Below are 18,127 nucleotides of genomic sequence, written 5' to 3'. Positions count from 1 at the left end.
CATTGGGGAGACCAGACAGATGCTACGACAACGGATGAATGAACACTGCTCGACAATCACCAGGCAAGAGTGTTCTCTTCCTGTTGGGGAACACTTTAGCAGTCACGGGCAATCAGCCTCTGATCTTCGGGTAAGCGTTCTCTAAGGCAGCCTTCACGACACACGACAACGCAGAATTGCTGAGCAGAAACTGATAGCCAAGTTCCGCACACATGAGGACGGCCTCAACCGGGATCTTGGGTTCATGTCACACTATCTGTAACCCCCACGACTTGCCTGGGCTTGCAAAATCTCACTAACTGTCCTGGCTGGAGACAATACACATCTCTTTAACCTGTGCTTAACCCTCTCCCCACTCACATTGTCTGTACATTTAAGACTTGATTACCTGTAAAGACTCGCATTCCAACCATTATCTTGTAAATTGAGTTTGTGTCTTTATATGCCCTGTTTGCGAACACAACTCCCACTCACCTGAAGAAGGGGCAGTGCTCCGAAAGTTTGTGCTACCAAATAAACCTGTTGGACTTTAACCTGGTGTTGTGAGACTTCTTACTGTGCTTACCCCAGTCCAACGCCGGCATCTCCACATCATGGCCTTTCCCTGTGGCCAGAGAGGAATTAAAAGAGGGGAAAGTTATCTGTACACTTTGTTCCAGGAACCAGTTAAATCCCTCAAACCAGGTAGTGGTGCAGGTCTGGTTAGTGCTGAGGAATAGGGGGTTGTGAATACAAGTCAGACAGGCAATGGAACTCAGATGTTGCGCTGGAGGAGCCTCAGCATTTGCCTGGGTCCAAGAGATACAAAATTCTTGCTGTCTCTGTGCATGGGGGCAAAGTCTACAGAGCGAATAAGCAAACTGACAATAGCACCAGGGTACAAATCATTCAAACTGGGAGTCATAAGGAACATGGTAGTCAGGTGAACATATACTGTTCTCTGCAGCTGCAATTACTAGTTCTGAAGCTTGTATTAGTTGCTTTGGTATCAGGATTAAAGAGAACTTGATCAAGCTGCAGCAAACCTCAGAGTCAGAGGGGAAGGATCCAGGTGTCATTCATGACAAGAGATAAAATTTGGAATGAAGAGCTGCTGAGAGTTTGAGGGGCTAAAGTCAGAAATAAAATCTAACACCTCACCTCTTGGACTTTTACCTGTATAAATTGGCGTGATTTACGATCATGGCTGAAAGGTGTAGGAGTCAGGGATTTTGATTCATGGGGCATTGGTACCAGTGCTGGGGAATGAGAAAACTGTTCCATTGGAATCTGCTCCACTTAAACCAGCTGGAGCCAGTGTGCTGGGAAATGATATAATGAGGACAGGAGGTAGTGGCTCTGTTAAACAAACAATTGTACCACTTCAAACTGACCATTCTTCATTTGTCACAGGTAGATCATGTCTAACAAATTTGATTTAACTTTTCGAGGAGGTGGCGAGATGTGTAGGAGGGCAGTGCAGTTAATGTGGCTTTTGATAAGTTCCCTCATGGCAGATTGGTCAAGAAAGTAAGGGCCTGTGAAATCCCAGGCAAAATGGCACATTTAGTTTCCTAAATCAAAGAATACCACCTTTTCCATCTGTGCTGCCACCTTTAAGGATCTGTGGACTTGTACACCAAGATCCCTCTATGTGTCTATACTCCTGATGGTTCTGCCATTTATTGTATAGCTCCCGCCTGCATTAGATCTACCAAAATGCATCACTTCGCATTTATCTGGATTAAATTCCATCTGCCATTTCTCCGCCCAATTTTCCAGCCTATCTATATCCTGCTGTATTCTCTGACAATGTTCATCACTATCCGCAACTCCAGCAATCTTTGTGTCATCCGCAATCAAACTGAATTGGATCCAAAATTGGCTGAGGGGCAGGAGGCAGAAGTTGATAGTATAGGGATGTTTTCGTTCCTGGAAATCTGTTTCCAGCAGGGTTCCACAGGGCTCAGGACTGGGGCCCTTGCTATTTGTGGTGTTAATTGATGATTTTGACTTAAACATAGGGGGTATGATCAAGAAGTTCTTGGATGGCATGAAAATTTATAGGGTGGTAAATAGTGAGGTGGATAGCCATAGACTGCAGGAGGGTGACAATGGACTGGTCAGGTGGGCAGATCAGTGGCAAATGGAATTCAACCCAGAAAAGTGTGAGGTAATGCACTTTGGAAAGGCCAACAGGGCAAAGGATTACACTATGAATGATAGAATCTTGGAAACTACTGAAGATCAGAGGGACCTTGGAGTGCATGTCCACAGCTTCCTGAAGGTGGCACGACAGGTAGATAAGGTGGTTAAGAAGGCATGTGGGAGACTTGCCTTTATTAGCTGAGGGATGGAATATAAGAGCGGGGAGGTCATACTGACACTGTTTAAAATGCTGGTTTAGAACAAAGAACAATACAGCACAGGAACAGGCCCTTCGGCCCTCCAAGCCCGCGCCGCTCCCTGGTCCAAACTAGACCATTCTTTTGTATCCCTCCATTCCCACTCCGTTCATGTGGCTATCTAGATAAGTCTTAAACGTTCCCAGTCTGTCCGCCTCCACCACCTTGTCCGGCAGCGCATTCCAGGCCCCCACCACCCTCTGTGTAAAATATGTTCTTCTGATATCCGTGTTAAACCTCCCCCCCTTCACCTTGAACCTATGACCCCTCGTGAACATCACCACCGACCTGGGAAAAAGCTTCCCACCGTTCACCCTATCTATGCCTTTCATAATTTTATACACCTCTATTAGGTCACCCCTCATCCTCCGTCTTTCCAGTGAGAACAACCCCACTTTACCCAATCTCTCCTCATAACTAAGCCCTTCCATACCAGGCAACATCCTGGTAAACCTCCTCTGCACTCTCTCTAAAGCCTCCACGTCCTTCTGGTAGTGTGGCGACCAGAACTGGGCGCAGTATTCCAAATGCGGCCGAACCAACGTTCTATACAACTGCAACATCAGATCCCAACTTTTATACTCTATGCCCCGTCCTATAAAGGCAAGCATGCCATATGCCTTATTCACTACCTTCTCCACCTGTGACGTCACCTTCAAGGATCTGTGGACTTGCACACCCAGGTCCCTCTGCGCATCTACACCCTTTATGGTTCTGCCATTTATCGTATAGCTCCCCGCTACGTTAGTTCTACCAAAATGCATCATAAGAACATAAGAACATAAGAAATAGGAGCAGGAGTAGGCCATCTAGCCCCTCGAGCCTGCCCCGCCATTCAATAAGATCATGGCTGATCTGACGTGGATCAGTACCACTTACCCGCCTGATCCCCATAACCCTTAATTCCCTTACCGATCAGGAATCCATCCATCCGCGCTTTAAACATATTCAGCGAGGTAGCCTCCACCACCTCAGTGGGCAGAGAATTCCAGAGATTCACCACCCTCTGGGAGAAGAAGTTCCTCCTCAACTCTGTCTTAAACCGACCCCCCTTTATTTTGAGGCTGCGTCCTCTAGTTTTAACTTCCTTACTAAGTGGAAAGAATCTCTCCGCCTCCACCCTATCCAGCCCCCGCATTATCTTATAAGTCTCCATAAGATCCCCCCTCATCCTTCTAAACTCCAACGAGTACAAACCCAATCTCCTCAGCCTCTCCTCATAATCCAAACCCCTCATCTCCGGTATCAACCTGGTGAACCTTCTCTGCACTCCCTCCAATGCCAATATATCCTTCCTCATATAAGGGGACCAATACTGCACACAGTATTCCAGCTGCGGCCTCACCAATGCCCTGTACAGGTGCATCAAGACATCCCTGCTTTTATATTCTATCCCCCTCGCAATATAGGCCAACATCCCATTTGCCTTCTTGATCACCTGTTGTACCTGCAGACTGGGCTTTTGCGTCTCATGCACAAGGACCCCCAGGTCCCTTTGCACGGTAGCATGTTTTAATTTGTTTCCATTGAGATAGTAATCCCATTTGTTATTATTTCCTCCAAAGTGTATAACCTCGCATTTATCAACGTTATACTCCATTTGCCATATCCTCGCCCACTCACTCAGCCTGTCCAAATCTCTCTGCAGATCTTCTCCGTCCTCCACACGATTCACTTTTCCACTTACCTTTGTGTCGTCTGCAAACTTCGTTACCCTACACTCCGTCCCCTCCTCCAGATCATCTATATAAATGGTAAATAGTTGCGGCCCGAGTACCGATCCCTGCGGCACGCCACTAGTTACCTTCCTCCAACCGGAAAAACACCCATTTATTCCGACTCTTTGCTTCCTGTCGGATAGCCAGTCCCCAATCCACTTTAACACACTACCCCCAACTCCGTGTGCCCTAATCTTCTTCAGCAGCCTTTTATGGGGCACCTTATCAAACGCCTTTTGGAAATCCAAAAACACCGCATCCACCGGTTCTCCTCCATCAACCGCCCTAGTCACATCTTCATAAAAATCCAACATGTTCGTCAAGCACGACTTTCCCCTCATGAATCCATGCTGCGTCTGATTGATCGAACCATTTCTATCCAGATGCCCTGCTATCTCCTCTTTAATAATGGATTCCAGCATTTTCCCTACTACAGACGTTAAGCTGACCGGCCTATAGTTACCCGCCTTTTGTCTCCTTCCTTTTTTAAACAGCGGCGTAACATTAGCCGTTTTCCAATCAACCGGCACTACCCCAGAATGCAACGAGTTTTGATAAATAATCACTAACGCATCCACTATTACCTCTGACATTTCTTTCAATACCCTGGGATGCATTCCATCCGGACCCGGGGACTTGTCCACCTTCAGTCCCATTAGTCTACCCAGCACTGCCTCTCTGGTCACATTAATCGTATTAAGTATTTCTCCTGCTGCCAACCCTCTATCGTTAATATTTGGCAAACTATTTGTGTCCTCCACCGTGAAGACCGACACAAAAAACTTATTTAAAGACTCAGCCATATCCTCATTTCCCACTATTAACTCCCCCCTCGCGTCCTCCAAGGGTCCAACATTCACTCTAGCCACTCTATTCCTTTTTATATATTTATAAAAACTTTTACTATCATTTTTTATATTAATTGCTAGCCTAGCTTCATAGTCTATCCTTCCTTTCTTTATCGCTTTCTTAGTCTCTCTTTGTTGTTTCTTAAATTTTTCCCAATCACTTGTTTCTCCACTATTTTTGGCCACTCTGTACGCAGCTGTTTTTATTTTAATACTCTCCTTTATTTCCTTCGTTATCCACGGCTGGTTCTCCCTTTTCTTACAATCCTTGTTTTTTGCTGGAATATATTTTTGCTGAGAACTGAAAAGGATCTCCTTAAAAATCCTCCACTGTTCCTCAGCTATCCTACCTGCCAGCCTGCTCTCCCAGTCTACCTTAGCCAATTCATCCCTCATCCTATCATATTTCCCTCTGTTCAAACAGAGGACACTGGTTTGGGACCAAACTTTCTCCTCTTCCATCTGAATCAGAAATTCGACCATATTGTGGTCACTAGACCCAAGAGGGTCCTTCACAATAAGATCCTTAATTCTACCTACCTCGTTACACAATACCAGATCCAAAATAGCTCGTTCCCTCGTCGGTTCCGTAACATGCTGTTCACTTCGCATTTATCTGGATTGAACTCCATCTGCCATTTCTTTGCCCAAATTTCCAGCCTATCTATATCCTTCTGTAGCCTCTGACAATGTTCCTCACTATCTGCAAGTCCAGCCATTTTTGTGTCATCCGCAAACTTACTGATCACCCCAGTTACACCTTCTTCCAGATCGTTTATATAAATCACGAACAGCAGAGGTCCCAATACAGAGCCCTGCGGAACACCACTAGTCACAGGCATCCAGCCAGAAAAAGACCCTTCCACTACCACCCTCTGTCTTCTGTGACCAAGCCAGTTCTCCACCCATCTAGCCACCTCCCCCTTTATCCCATGAGATCCAACCTTTTGCACCAACCTACCATGAGGGACTTTGTCAAATGCTTTACTAAAGTCCATGTAGACGACATCCACGGCCCTTCCCTCGTCAACCATTCTAGTCACTTCTTCAAAAAACTCCACCAGGTTAGTGAGGCATGACCTTCCTCTCACAAAACCATGCTGACTATCGTTAATGAGTTTATTCCTTTCTAAATGCGCATACATCCTATCTCTAAGAATCCTCTCCAACAACTTCCCTACCACGGACGTCAAGCTCACAAGGCCACAACTGGAGTACAATGCACAGTTCTAGTCAGATATATTCTGTCATTAGTTGCCCACCAGCGAAGTTAGACTGACTGGCCTATAATTTCCTGCCTTTTTTAATAATGGGACAATGTTAGCAGTCTTCCAGTCCTCAGACACCTCACCTGTGGTCAGAGAAGATTTGAAAATTACTGCCAGTGTCCCCAATAGCACCTCCCTTGTCTCCCCCTGGAGCCTAGGATACATCTCACCTGGGCTGCGAAACCTTCTCTCTCTCTGTTAATTTCCTCTAATATTTCACTATCCTCCATTATGAAGACCGACACAAAATATTAATTGAGGACTGTACCCACATCTTCAGGATTCATACACACATTACCTATGTGGTCCCTAATTGCCTCTACTCTTTCCCTAGTTATTCTCTTGCTCTTTATATATTTATAAAACCCTCTGGACTTTTATTCTACCCACCAAAGCTTTTTCACACACTAGCTTGACTAATTTCCTTTTTAAGATCTCCCCACTCCCTGCACTTTTATGCTCATCTGGGACTCTGCCTTATTGAGCCCTCGATATCTGCTGTATTGAGTCCTTGATATCCAAAAGATTTTTATAGTGTCATGGAAGCTACAACATGGAGACAGGCATTTTGGCCCAACTTGTCCATGCCACCCAGTTTTTACCACTAAGCTAGCCCCAATTGCCCACATTTGGCCCATATCCTCTATACCAATCTTACCCATGTAGCTGTCTACATGCTTTTTAAAAGATAAAATTATACCCACCTCAACTACTCCCTCTGGCAGCTTGTTCCAGACACTCACCACCCTCTGTGTGAAAAAATTGACCCCTGGACAGTTTTGTATCTCTCCCCTCTCGCCTTAAATCTATACCCTCTAGTTTTAGACTCCCCTACTTTAAGAAAAGATGTTGACTGTCTCGCTGATCTATACCCCTCATTATTTTATAGACCTCTAAAGATTACCCCGAAGCCTCCTGTACTCCAGGGAAAAAAGTCCCAGTCTATCCAGCCTCTTCTTATAACTCAAACCATCAAGTCCTGGTAGCATCCCAGTAAATCTTTTCTGCACTCTTTCAATCCTGACCTTCAGGTCCTTTGATATCCAGGGTTCTCTGATCTTGGTCCTACCCTTTGTCTTTACGGGAACATATTTTCCCTGTACTCTCGCTATCTCCTCTTTGAAGGCCTCCCACTGCTCTGACACAGATTTGTCTGCAAGTAGCTGCTCCCAGTCCACTAGGGCCAAGTTTTTAAAAAATTTATTCATAGGACATGGGCATCGCTGGCTGGCTAGCATTTATTGCCCAGCCCTAGTTGCCCTTGAGAAGGTGGTGGTGAGCTGCCTTCCTGAATCGCTGCAGTCCATGTTCTGTGGGTTGACCCACAATGCCATTAGGGAGGGAATTCCAGGATTTTGACCCAGTGACTGCGAAGGAACGGCAAAATATTTCCAAGTCAGGATGGTGAGTGGCTTGGAGGGGAACTTGCAAGTGGTGGTGTTCCCATTTATCTGCTGCCCTTGTTCTCCTGGATCATATCTTGTCTTAATAAAATTAGCCTTTCCCCAGTTAAGAACTTATATTCCCAGCCCATCCTTATGCATTTCCATAACTTTCCTAAATCAAACTGAATTGTGGTCACTAACTCCAAAATGCTTACCCCTGCCCGGGCTCAGTCCCAATTATTAGGGCCACAATTGTCTCCTTCCTTGCTGGGCTTTCTATGTACTGGCTAATAAAGTTTTTCTGGATGCAGTTTAAGAACTTTGCTCCCCCTCTACCTTGCACACAAAACCTATCCCAGCTAATATTAGGGTGGTTAAAATCTCCTGCTATTACTGCATTATAATTCCTACACACTTCATAGAATCCCTAGAGTGCAGGAGGAGGCCATTAGGCCCATTGAGTCCACACCAATGCTCTGAAAGAGCATCATACTCAGGCCCACCCCTCCTCCATATCTCCATAACCCTGCACATTTACCATAGCTAATCCACCTAACCTGCACATCTTTGGACTGTAAGAGGGAACATGAGCACCCGGAGAAAAACCCATGCAGATACAGGGAGAACATGCAAACTCCACACAGCTGGAATCCAACTGCGAACAATTGTACCACCGTGCCACTCTGAAATTTGATTACATATTTGATCCTCTATCTCCCTCTGACTGCTGGGGCAATTACAGAAACTTGGATGAAAGGAGAGCAGGACTAGCAACTTTGCATTCCAGGATTTAGATGCTTCAGGTGAGATAAGGTGGAGAATGTCATAGCTACACAGAGGGAGGACACCTTGGTGGGATCATGCAGGGAGGACACCTTGGTGGGATCATGCAGGGAGGTCATATGGGTAGAAGTCCGGAACAGGAGTTGTACTACTGTTGGGGTTATACTACAGACCTCCCAACATCTAGTGTGAACTGGAGAAACTGTTTTGTCAGCAGATCATGGGAAGATGTAAAAACAACAGACTTGTTGTGATGGGCAATTTTAACTTACCCAATATTGACTGGGATTTCTTTAGTGCCAGGGGCTTGGAAGGGGCAGAGTTTGTTCAGTGTGTCCAAGAGTGCTTCTTGAGGCAAGATGTAGATCGTCCAACTTGGGAAGGAGCTATCTTCGGGCTGGTTCTGGGAAACGAGCCCAGTCAGGTGATTGATGTCTCAGTGGGGGACAATTTTGGGAACAAGTGATCACAATTCTATAAATTTCAAAATACTTGTAGAAACACAAGGCTGTGTTCTCAGCCCGCTACTATACTCCTTATACACCTATAACTGTGTGGCCAAATTCCCCTCCAATTCGATTTTCAAGTTTGCTGATGACACCACCGTAGTGGATCGGATCTCAAACAACGATGAGACAGAGTACAGGAATGAGATAGAGAATCTGGTGAACTGGTGTGGCAACAATAATCTCTCCCTCAGTGTCATGAAAACAAAGGAGATTGTCATCGACTTCAGGAAGCGTAATGACGAACATGCCCCAGTCTACATCAATGGGGACGAAGTAGAAAGGGTCGAGAGCTTTACGTTTTTAGGTGTCCAGATCACCAACAACCTGTCCTGATCCCCTCATGCTGACACTATAGTTAAGAAAGCCTCTACTTTCTCAGAAACCTAAGGAAATTTGGCATGTCAGCAACGACTCTCACCAACTTTTACAGATGCACCATAGAAAGCTTGGTATGGCTCCTGCTCCCGCAAGGAACTACAAAAGGTTGTGTATGTAGCCCAATCCATCACGCAAACCAGCCTCCCATCCATTGACTCTGTCTATACTTCCCACTGCATCGGCAAAGCAGCCAGCATAATTAAGGACCCCATGCACCCCTGACATTCTCTCTTCCATCTTCTTCCTTCGGGATAAAAAGTCTGAGGTCACGTATCAACCAACTCAAGAACAGCTTCTTCCCTGCTGCTGTCAATTTTGAATGGACCTACCTTGCATTAACGTGATCTTTCTCTACACCCCAGCTATGACTGTAACAGTATATTCTGCACTCTCTCATTTCCTTCTCAATGAACGTTATGCTTTGTCTGTATAGCGCGCAAGAAACAATACTTTCACTATGTTAGTATATGTGATAATAAATCAAAAAGGTAGAAGTAGTCCTCGAATAAGAGTACTAAACTGAGGGAAGGCTAACTATGACATTATTAGGCAGGAACGAGGGAATGTAGACTGCGTTGTTTGAAGGTAAATCCACATCTGATATGTAGAAGTCTTTTAAAAGTCAGTTGTTAACAATTCAGGACAAGTATGTTCCCGTAAAAATGAAGGATAAAGTTGGTAAGATTCAGGAGCCCTGGATGACAAGTGAGATTGTGAACTGAGTGAAAAAGGAGACATACATAAATTTCAGGACAAGTGGTGTTCCACAAGAATCAGTGCTGGGGCCTCTGTTTTTTCTAATATATACATATGTATGTATAAATGATTTGGAGGAAAATGTAAGTGGTCTAATTAGTGAATTTGCAGATGATAAAAAAATTGGGGGAGTCGGAGGATTGTCAGAGGATACAGCAAGATATAAATTGGGTGGAGATCTGGGCCGAAAGATGGCAGATGGAATCTGGACAAATGTGAAGTGATGCGATTTGTAAGGTCCACTGCAGAAGGAAAGTATACAGTAAATGGTAGAGCCTTTCGAAATATTAGCATAACAGAGGGATCTAGGCATGAAGGTTGGGGTGTTGAGTATAGGAATTGGAAAGATCATGTTGCAGCTGTATCAAAATTTGGTTGGGCCACATTTGGAGTATTGTGTACAATTCTGGTTGCCACAGTACTGGAAGGATGTTGCCTGGTTTGAAGGACATGGACTATGAAGAAAGGTTGAACAAACTTGGATTGTTTTCACTGGAGCGTCAGAGGATGAGGGGAGATCTGACAGAGGTTTACAAGATTATGACAGGCTTGGATAAAATGGATCGTCAGAGTCTTTTTCTGAGGTTTGAAGGGTCAATTACTTGGGGGCATATGTTGAAAGAGAGAGGGGGAAAGTTTAGAAGAGATGTAAGAGGCAAGTTTTTCACAGAGAGGGGGGTGAATGCCTGGACCATGCTGCCGGAGGAAGTGGTGGAAGCAGATTCTGTAACAACGTTCAAGAAGCATCTGGACAGATACATGAATAGGCAGGGAATAGAGGGACATGGACCATAGAACATAGAACAGTACAGCACAGAACAGGCCCTTTGGCCCACGATGTTGTGCCGAGCTTGATCTGAAACCAAGATCAAGCTATCCCACTCCCCATCATCCTGGTGTACTCCATGTGCCTATCCAATAACCGCTTAAATGTTCCTAAAGTGTCTGACTCCACTATCACTGCAGGCAGTCCATTCCACACCCCAACCACTCTCTGCGTAAAGAACCTACCTCTGATATCCTTCCTATATCTCCCACCATGAACCCTATAGTTATGACCCCTTATAATAGCTCCATCCGCCCGAGGAAATAGTCTTTGAACGTTCACGCTATCTATCCTCTTCATCATTTTATAAACCTCTATTAAGTCTCCCCTCAGCCTCCTCCGCTCCAGAGAGAACAGCCCTCGCTCCCTCAACTTTTCCTCATAAGACCTACCCTCCAAACCAGGCAGCATCTGGGTAAATCTTCTCTGCACTCTTTCCAGCGCTTCCACATCCTTCTTATAGTGAGGTGACCAGAACTGCACGCAATATTCCAAATGTAGTCTCACCAAGGTCCTGTACAGTTGCAGCATAACCCCACGGCTCTTAAACTCCAACCCCCTGTTAATAAAAGCTAACACACTATAGGCCTTCTTCACAGCTCTATCCACTTGAGTGGCAACCTTTAGAGATCTGTGGATATGGACCCCAAGATCTCTCTGTTCCTCCACAGTCTTCAGAACCCTACCTTTGACCCTGTAATCCACATTTAAATTAGTCCGACCATGTAGAGGCAAGAAAATATTAGATTGAAGAGGCAACTGTCAGCACAGACCGAAGGGCCTGTTTCTGTGTCGTACTGTTCTTTGTTCGCCTACAGTATACACCCAGCAAAAGCATGTTTGCCCCGCTTATGTTTTTTACTTATACCCAAATGGCGTCATTTGATTTCCTTTCATCCTTCCTCACTGCTATAATTGATTCCTTGATCAATATTGTGACCCCCTCCCTCTTCTGTTCCCCTCTTTATCTTGTCTAAATACCCTATAACCAGGAATGTTGAGCTGCCAATCCATTTTTCAGCCAAGTCTCGGTCATAGCTATGTCATACTTCCACGATCCTATCTGCACCCTCAGCTTAATGGTCCTATTTCTCAGGCTCCTTGCATTAAAATCTATTCCATTTAGCCTTGCTAGACTCACTTCTTTCTTGTCTCGCCTATGTTTCCTCTGCTTTTTAGACTCATTTCCTGGTGTTTTAACTTCTAATTCCAACTCAGCTTCTTTCCCCTCTGAACTACTTGTCAAGATCCCATCCCCCCGCCAATTTAGTTTAAATTCGCCCAATAACACTAGCAAACCTGCCCACAAAGATGTTGCTCACGTTCCTGTTGAGATGTAACCCATACAGGTCCCATCTCCTCCAGAAATGGTCCCAGTGCCCCAGGGATCTAAAGCCCTCCCTCCTGCACCATCTCTCCAGCTATGCATTCATCTGCTCTACCCTTCTGTTCCTATATTCACTATTGTGCAGATAAGAACTTTGAAGTCTTTCTTTTCAATTTCCTACCAAACTCTCTAAAGTCTGCTTTGCAGGACTTCATTTCTCTTTCTTTCTATGTCATTCTCAAAATGGACCACACCTTCTGGCAGTTCACCCTCTTCCTTCAGAGTGGCCTGCAGCACTTCCATGATATCCTTGACCCTGGCACCCAGTGGGGGCAATACACCATCCTGGAGTCAAGTCTACACAAGCACAAGGCTACTCCCCGCACTAACCAATCCCTAATCACTATTGTCCTTCCGCACTTCCTCTCCGCCCACCCCCCTCAACACCCCTGAGCATCTGGACCACCCACATGGCCTTGGCTCTGGTTGGCCTCCACAGAGGAACCATTACTCTCACAGTTTTCCAAGGCTGCAAGGCAGTTTGCGAGTGGGATGCACTTGGGAGATTCCCTCGTAACCTGTTTGGTCCCCTCCCCCTGTCTGGCGGTCACTTGTTTCCCCGTCTGTCTGAACTTCCTTAATCTGCAGGCTGACCACATCCTGAAATGTGCTATCCCTGAATCTCTCAGCTCCTGAATGTACTGTAGTCACTCTAGCTGCAAAATCCAGAACCCAAGTTGCTCCTACCGGAAGCACTTCCTGCACACATGATCATCCAGATTACCAACAGCATTTAGGATTTCCCACATAGCGCAGGATTTGCAAATCATGAACCAAGTTCCCCAGACGTAACTTAACTCAATAGAATGTATAGACCAGAATAAACATATTTTTGTTGATAAAAGAACAAAGAAAATTACAGCACAGGAACAGGCCTTTCGGCCCTCCAAGCCTGTACCGAGGACAGATCAGATCACCAACTCCCTAAAGCACATACTGAGACTCGGGAACTTCCTCCCTAAACCTCTTTGCTTCTTTTAAGACAAATAAAATTGCAGCATAGGAACAGACCCTTCGGCCCTCCAAGCCTGCATTGCCCATGCTGTCCAACTTAACTAAAACCCCCTACCCTTCGGGGACCATACCACTCCATTCCTATCCTATTCATGTATTTGTCAAGATGCCTCTTAAAAACTACTACCGTATCTGCTTCCACTATCTCCCCCGGCAGCGAGTTCCAGGCACCCACCACCCTCTGTGTAAAAAATCTGCCTCGTACATCTCCTTTAAACCTTGCCCCTCGCACCTTAAACCTGTGCCCCGAGTAATTGACTATTCCACCCTGGGAAAAAGCTTCTGACTATCTACTCTGTCCATGCCTCTCATAATCTTGTAAACTTCTATCAGCTCGCCCCTCAACTTCCGTCTTTCCAGTGAGAACAAGCCAAGTTTCTCCAACCTCTCCTCATAGCTAATGCCCTCCATACCAGGCAACATCCTGATAAATCTTTTCTGTACCCTCTCCAAAGCCTCCACATCCTTCTGGTAGTGTGGTGACCAGAATTGAACACAATATTCCAAGTGCGGCCTAACTAAGGTTCTATAAAGCTGCAACTTGACTTGCCAATTTTTAAACTCAATGCCCCGGCCGATGAGGGCAAGCATATCGTATGCCTCCTTAATTACCTTCTCCACCTGCGTTGCCACTTTCAGTGACCTGTGCACCTGTACACCCAGATCCCTCATTACCTCACATTTGTCCAGATTAAACTCCATCTGCCATCTCTCCGCCCAAGTCTCCAACCAATCTATATCCTGCTGTATCCTCTGATGGTCCTCATCGCTATCCGCAAATCCACCAACCTTTTGTGTCGTCTGCAAAACTTACTAATCAAACCAGTTACATCTTCCTCCAAATCATTTATATATATTACAAACAGCAAAGGTCCCAGTACTGATCCTTGAGGAACACCACTTGTCACAGCCCTCCATTCAGAAACGCACCCTTCCACTGCTACCCTCTGTCTTCTTTGACCGAGCCAGTTTTGTATCCACTTTGCCAGCTCACCTCTGATCCCATGTGACTTCACCTTCTGCACCAGTCTGCCATGAGGGACCTTGTCGAAGGCCTTATTGAAGTCCATGTAGACAACATCCACTGCCCTCCCTCAACCATCTTCGTCACTTCCTCAAAAAACTCAATCAAGTTAGTGAGACATGACCTCCCCTTCACAAAACCATGTTGCCTCTCACTAATACGTCCACTTATTTCCAAGTGGGAATAAATCCTGTCTCGAAGAATCCTCTCCAATAATTTCCCTACCACTGATGTAAGGCTCACCAGCCTGTAATTACCTGGATTATTCTTGCTACCCTTCTTAAACAAAGGAACAACATTGGCTATTCTCCAATCCTCTGGGACTTCCCCTGTAGCCAGTGAGGATACAAACATTTCTCTCGAGGCCCCAGCAATTTCCTCCCTTGCCTCTCTCAGTATTCTGGGGTATATCCCATCAGGCTCTGGAGACTTGTCTACCTTAATGTTTCTCAAGAACTCCAATACCTCCTCCTTTTTGATCTCAACATAGCTCAAACTATCTACACATCCTTTCCCAGACTCATCATCCACCAAGTCCTTCTCTTTGGTCAATACTGACACAAAGTACTCATTTAATACCTCGCCCATTTCCTCTGGCTCCATGCATAGATTCCCTCGCTTGTCCTTGAGTGGGCCAACCCTCTCCCTGGCTACCCTCTTGCTCTTTATATATGTATAAAAAGTCTTGGGATTTTCCTTAATCCTGCTGGCCAATGCTTTTTCGTTACCCTTTTAGCCCTCCTTACTCCTTGCTTAAGTTTCTTTCTACTTTCCTTGTATTTGTGTCAGACAATCAACCAGAACTACTTAACTTTATCAAGTGAAGAAGTTTAGTTTCGAAATTCTAAAGTATTAATTATCTAAAGTTAAGCTGTACAGTCTAAGCTAAAATCAAAATCCACTTGTTTCCCGACTGCTTGTGTTTCATTCAGAAATGTGTCCCCCTTCTTTTTAAAAAAAAAAGTGTTATTCTAATTCTCCGCTGCTTGATAACTCTCCCTAAAAGCAGTTTCTCACCAACCAATGAATTTATGTTCATTTAGTCAGCCACAACCCTCCTTGTGCACATGCAGTCTTCAAATCTCTAGCCAACGACACACCTTGTTTTTCTGAAGGTACCAATTTCAAACAGTCATCGATGTTGAACTTTTTCAGCACTCTGTTGATAATCTCTGGTTCACAATTATTTATGTTGTCTTCAGCAGTCTTCCTGAGTGCTAAGCTCACACAATTGAGTGATGATACAACCCCACAGGGACAACCATTCTGTATTCTATATGTCTGTCTGACCACCACAGAAAGTATAGAAAATCAGTGTCTTCTGCTGATTCTTTCAACTGATTAACCGTTGCCTCAATGTCTGCCATTAATGCAACAGACTCTTGGCAAAATCTAGTCAAGAAGCCTATCAGATGGTTAGAATCATAGAATCCCTACAAGTGCAGAAGGAGGCCATTCAGCACATTGAGTCTGCACCAACTCTCTGACAAAGTATTTTATCCCACACATTTAGCATGGCCAATCTGGAAAGGTCCCATCAGATTGGAACACAGTGAAATGTGATTCCTCGATTCAGGATAGGAGGAAAACAGAAAGCAGGAAACAACAGGCCAGATAGATTAACTTCTGTCATAGGGAATAAGCTAGAATCTATACCATTTAAGGAGGTTATAAGAACATAAGAACATAAGAAATAGGAGCAGGAGTAGGCCATCTGGCCCTTCAAGCCTGCCCCACCATTCAACAAGATCATGGCTGATCTGAAGCGAATCAGTTCCACTTACCCGCCTGCTCCCCATATCCCCTAATTCCCTTATTGATCAGAAAACTATCTACCCGTGATTTAAACATATTCAATGAGGAAGCCTCCACCACTTCAATGGGCAGAGAATTCCAGAGATTCACTACCCTCTGAGAGAAGAAGTTCCCCCTCAACTCTGTTCTGAACCGGCCCCCCCTTATTTTGAGACTGTGCCCTCTAGTTCTGGTTTCCCTTCTAAGTGGAAAGAATCTCTCCACCTCTACCCTATCCAGCCCCTTCATTATCTTATATGTCTCTATAAGATCACCCCTCATCCTTCTAAACTCCAACGAGTACAGACCCAATCTGTTTAATCTCTCCTCATAAGCCACACCCCTCATCTCCGGTATCAACCTGGTGAACCTTCTCTGCACTCCCTCCAAGGCCAATATATCCTTTCGCAAATAAGGGGACCAAAACTGCACACAGTACTCCAGTTGCGGCCTCACCAGTGCCTTGTACAGTTGCAGCAAGACCTCCCTGCTTTTATATTCTATCCCCCTCGCGATAAAGGCCAACATTCCATTCGCCTTCTTGATCACCTGCTGCACCTGCAGACTGAGTTTTTGCGATTCGTGCACAAGGACCCCCAGGTCCCTCTGCACAGTCGCACGATGTAATTTTTCTCCATTTAAATAATATTCCAATTTACTATTATTTCTTCCAAAGTGGATAACCTCACATTTGCAAACGTTATATTCCATCTGCCAGATCCTCGCCCACTCGCTCAGCCTATCCAAATCTCTCTGCAGACTTTCCGCGTCCTCCACGCAATTCGCTTTCCCACTCACCTTCGTGTCTTATAATAGAGTACTTAGAAAATCACAATGCAATCAGGTATCAGGTAGAGTAGAAATGGTTTTGTGAAAGAGAAATCATGTTTGATGAACTATTAAGAGTTCTTTGAGCAAGTAACAAGCAGTTGGAGGGCAAGATTTAGATTCCAAAAGGTATTTGGTTTCCGATTTCCAAAAGGTATTTGGAAAGATGCCATATCAAAGGTTACTGCAAAAAGTAAAGCTCATGGTGCAGGGGGTAACATATTGGTGATAGACGATTGGTTAGCTAATAGGAAGTAGAAAGTAGGGATAGATGGAACATTTTTGAGTTGGCAAGATATAAGAGTGCAGACTGCACATGGATCGATGATGGGGCCTCAACTGTTTACAATTTATATCAATGACTTGGATGAAGGGACTGAATGTATGGTTGCTAAATTTGCTGATGACACAAAGATCGGATTAGGGTAAGAGTCAGCCACAAGGCTGTGTCCTCAACCCCCTATACACTTATGACTGTGCGGCCAAATTCCACTCCAACTCAAAGAACAAAGAACAAAGAACAGTACAGCACAGGAATCAGGCCCTTCGGCCCTCCAAGCCTGTGCCACTCATTGGTCCAACTAGACCATTCGTTTGTATCCCTCCATTCCCAGACTGCTCATGTGACTATCCAGGTACGTCTTTAACGATGCCAGCGTGTCTGCCTCCACCACCCTACTTAGCAGCGCGTTCCAGGCCCTCACCACTCTCTCTGTAAAAAACGTCCCTCTGTGTAAAAAAATCCATTTTCAAAGTTTGCTGATGACACCACCATAGTGGGTCAGAACTCAAACAATGATGAGATAGAGTACAGTTTTTAAACGTTATTTATTAGTGTCACAAGTAGGCTTACATTTACACTACAATGAAGTTACTGTGAAAATCCCTCATTCGGCACACTCCAGCACCTGTTGAGATACAGGTGCTGGAGTGTGAGAAAATCGGTGAGAGAAAATTTAGCATGGCCAATTCACCTAACCAGCAAGTTTTTCTGACTGTGGGAGGAAACCAGAGCACCCAAAGGAAACCCATGCAGACACGGGGAGAATGTTCAGACTCTGCACAGACAGTGACCCAAGCTGAAACTCAAACCCGGGTCCCTGGCACTGTGAGGCAGCAGTTCTAACCACTGTGCCACCATGCTGCCCATACAGGAAAGAGTAAGAAGTCTCAGAACACCAGGTTAAAGTCCAACGGGTTTACTTGGAATCGCAAGCTTCCAGAG

At 45.1% G+C, this 18,127-nt stretch overlaps 1 protein-coding gene across 6 annotated transcripts in view; it reads right to left on the bottom strand.

Annotated features, from left to right (window-relative positions):
• The window catches only part of LOC144511902 (voltage-dependent L-type calcium channel subunit alpha-1S-like), an 841,603-nt gene that overhangs the window by 786,481 nt on the left and 36,995 nt on the right, over positions 1 to 18,127 (bottom strand). The gene's annotated exons all lie outside the window — the stretch shown is intronic.

This window comes from Mustelus asterias, chromosome 25, assembly GCF_964213995.1.
Source record: "Mustelus asterias chromosome 25, sMusAst1.hap1.1, whole genome shotgun sequence".
Classification (NCBI taxonomy): domain Eukaryota; kingdom Metazoa; phylum Chordata; class Chondrichthyes; order Carcharhiniformes; family Triakidae; genus Mustelus; species Mustelus asterias.
Note: the sequence above shows the minus strand (reverse complement) of the source record. Positions and strands in the feature narration are given on the sequence as shown.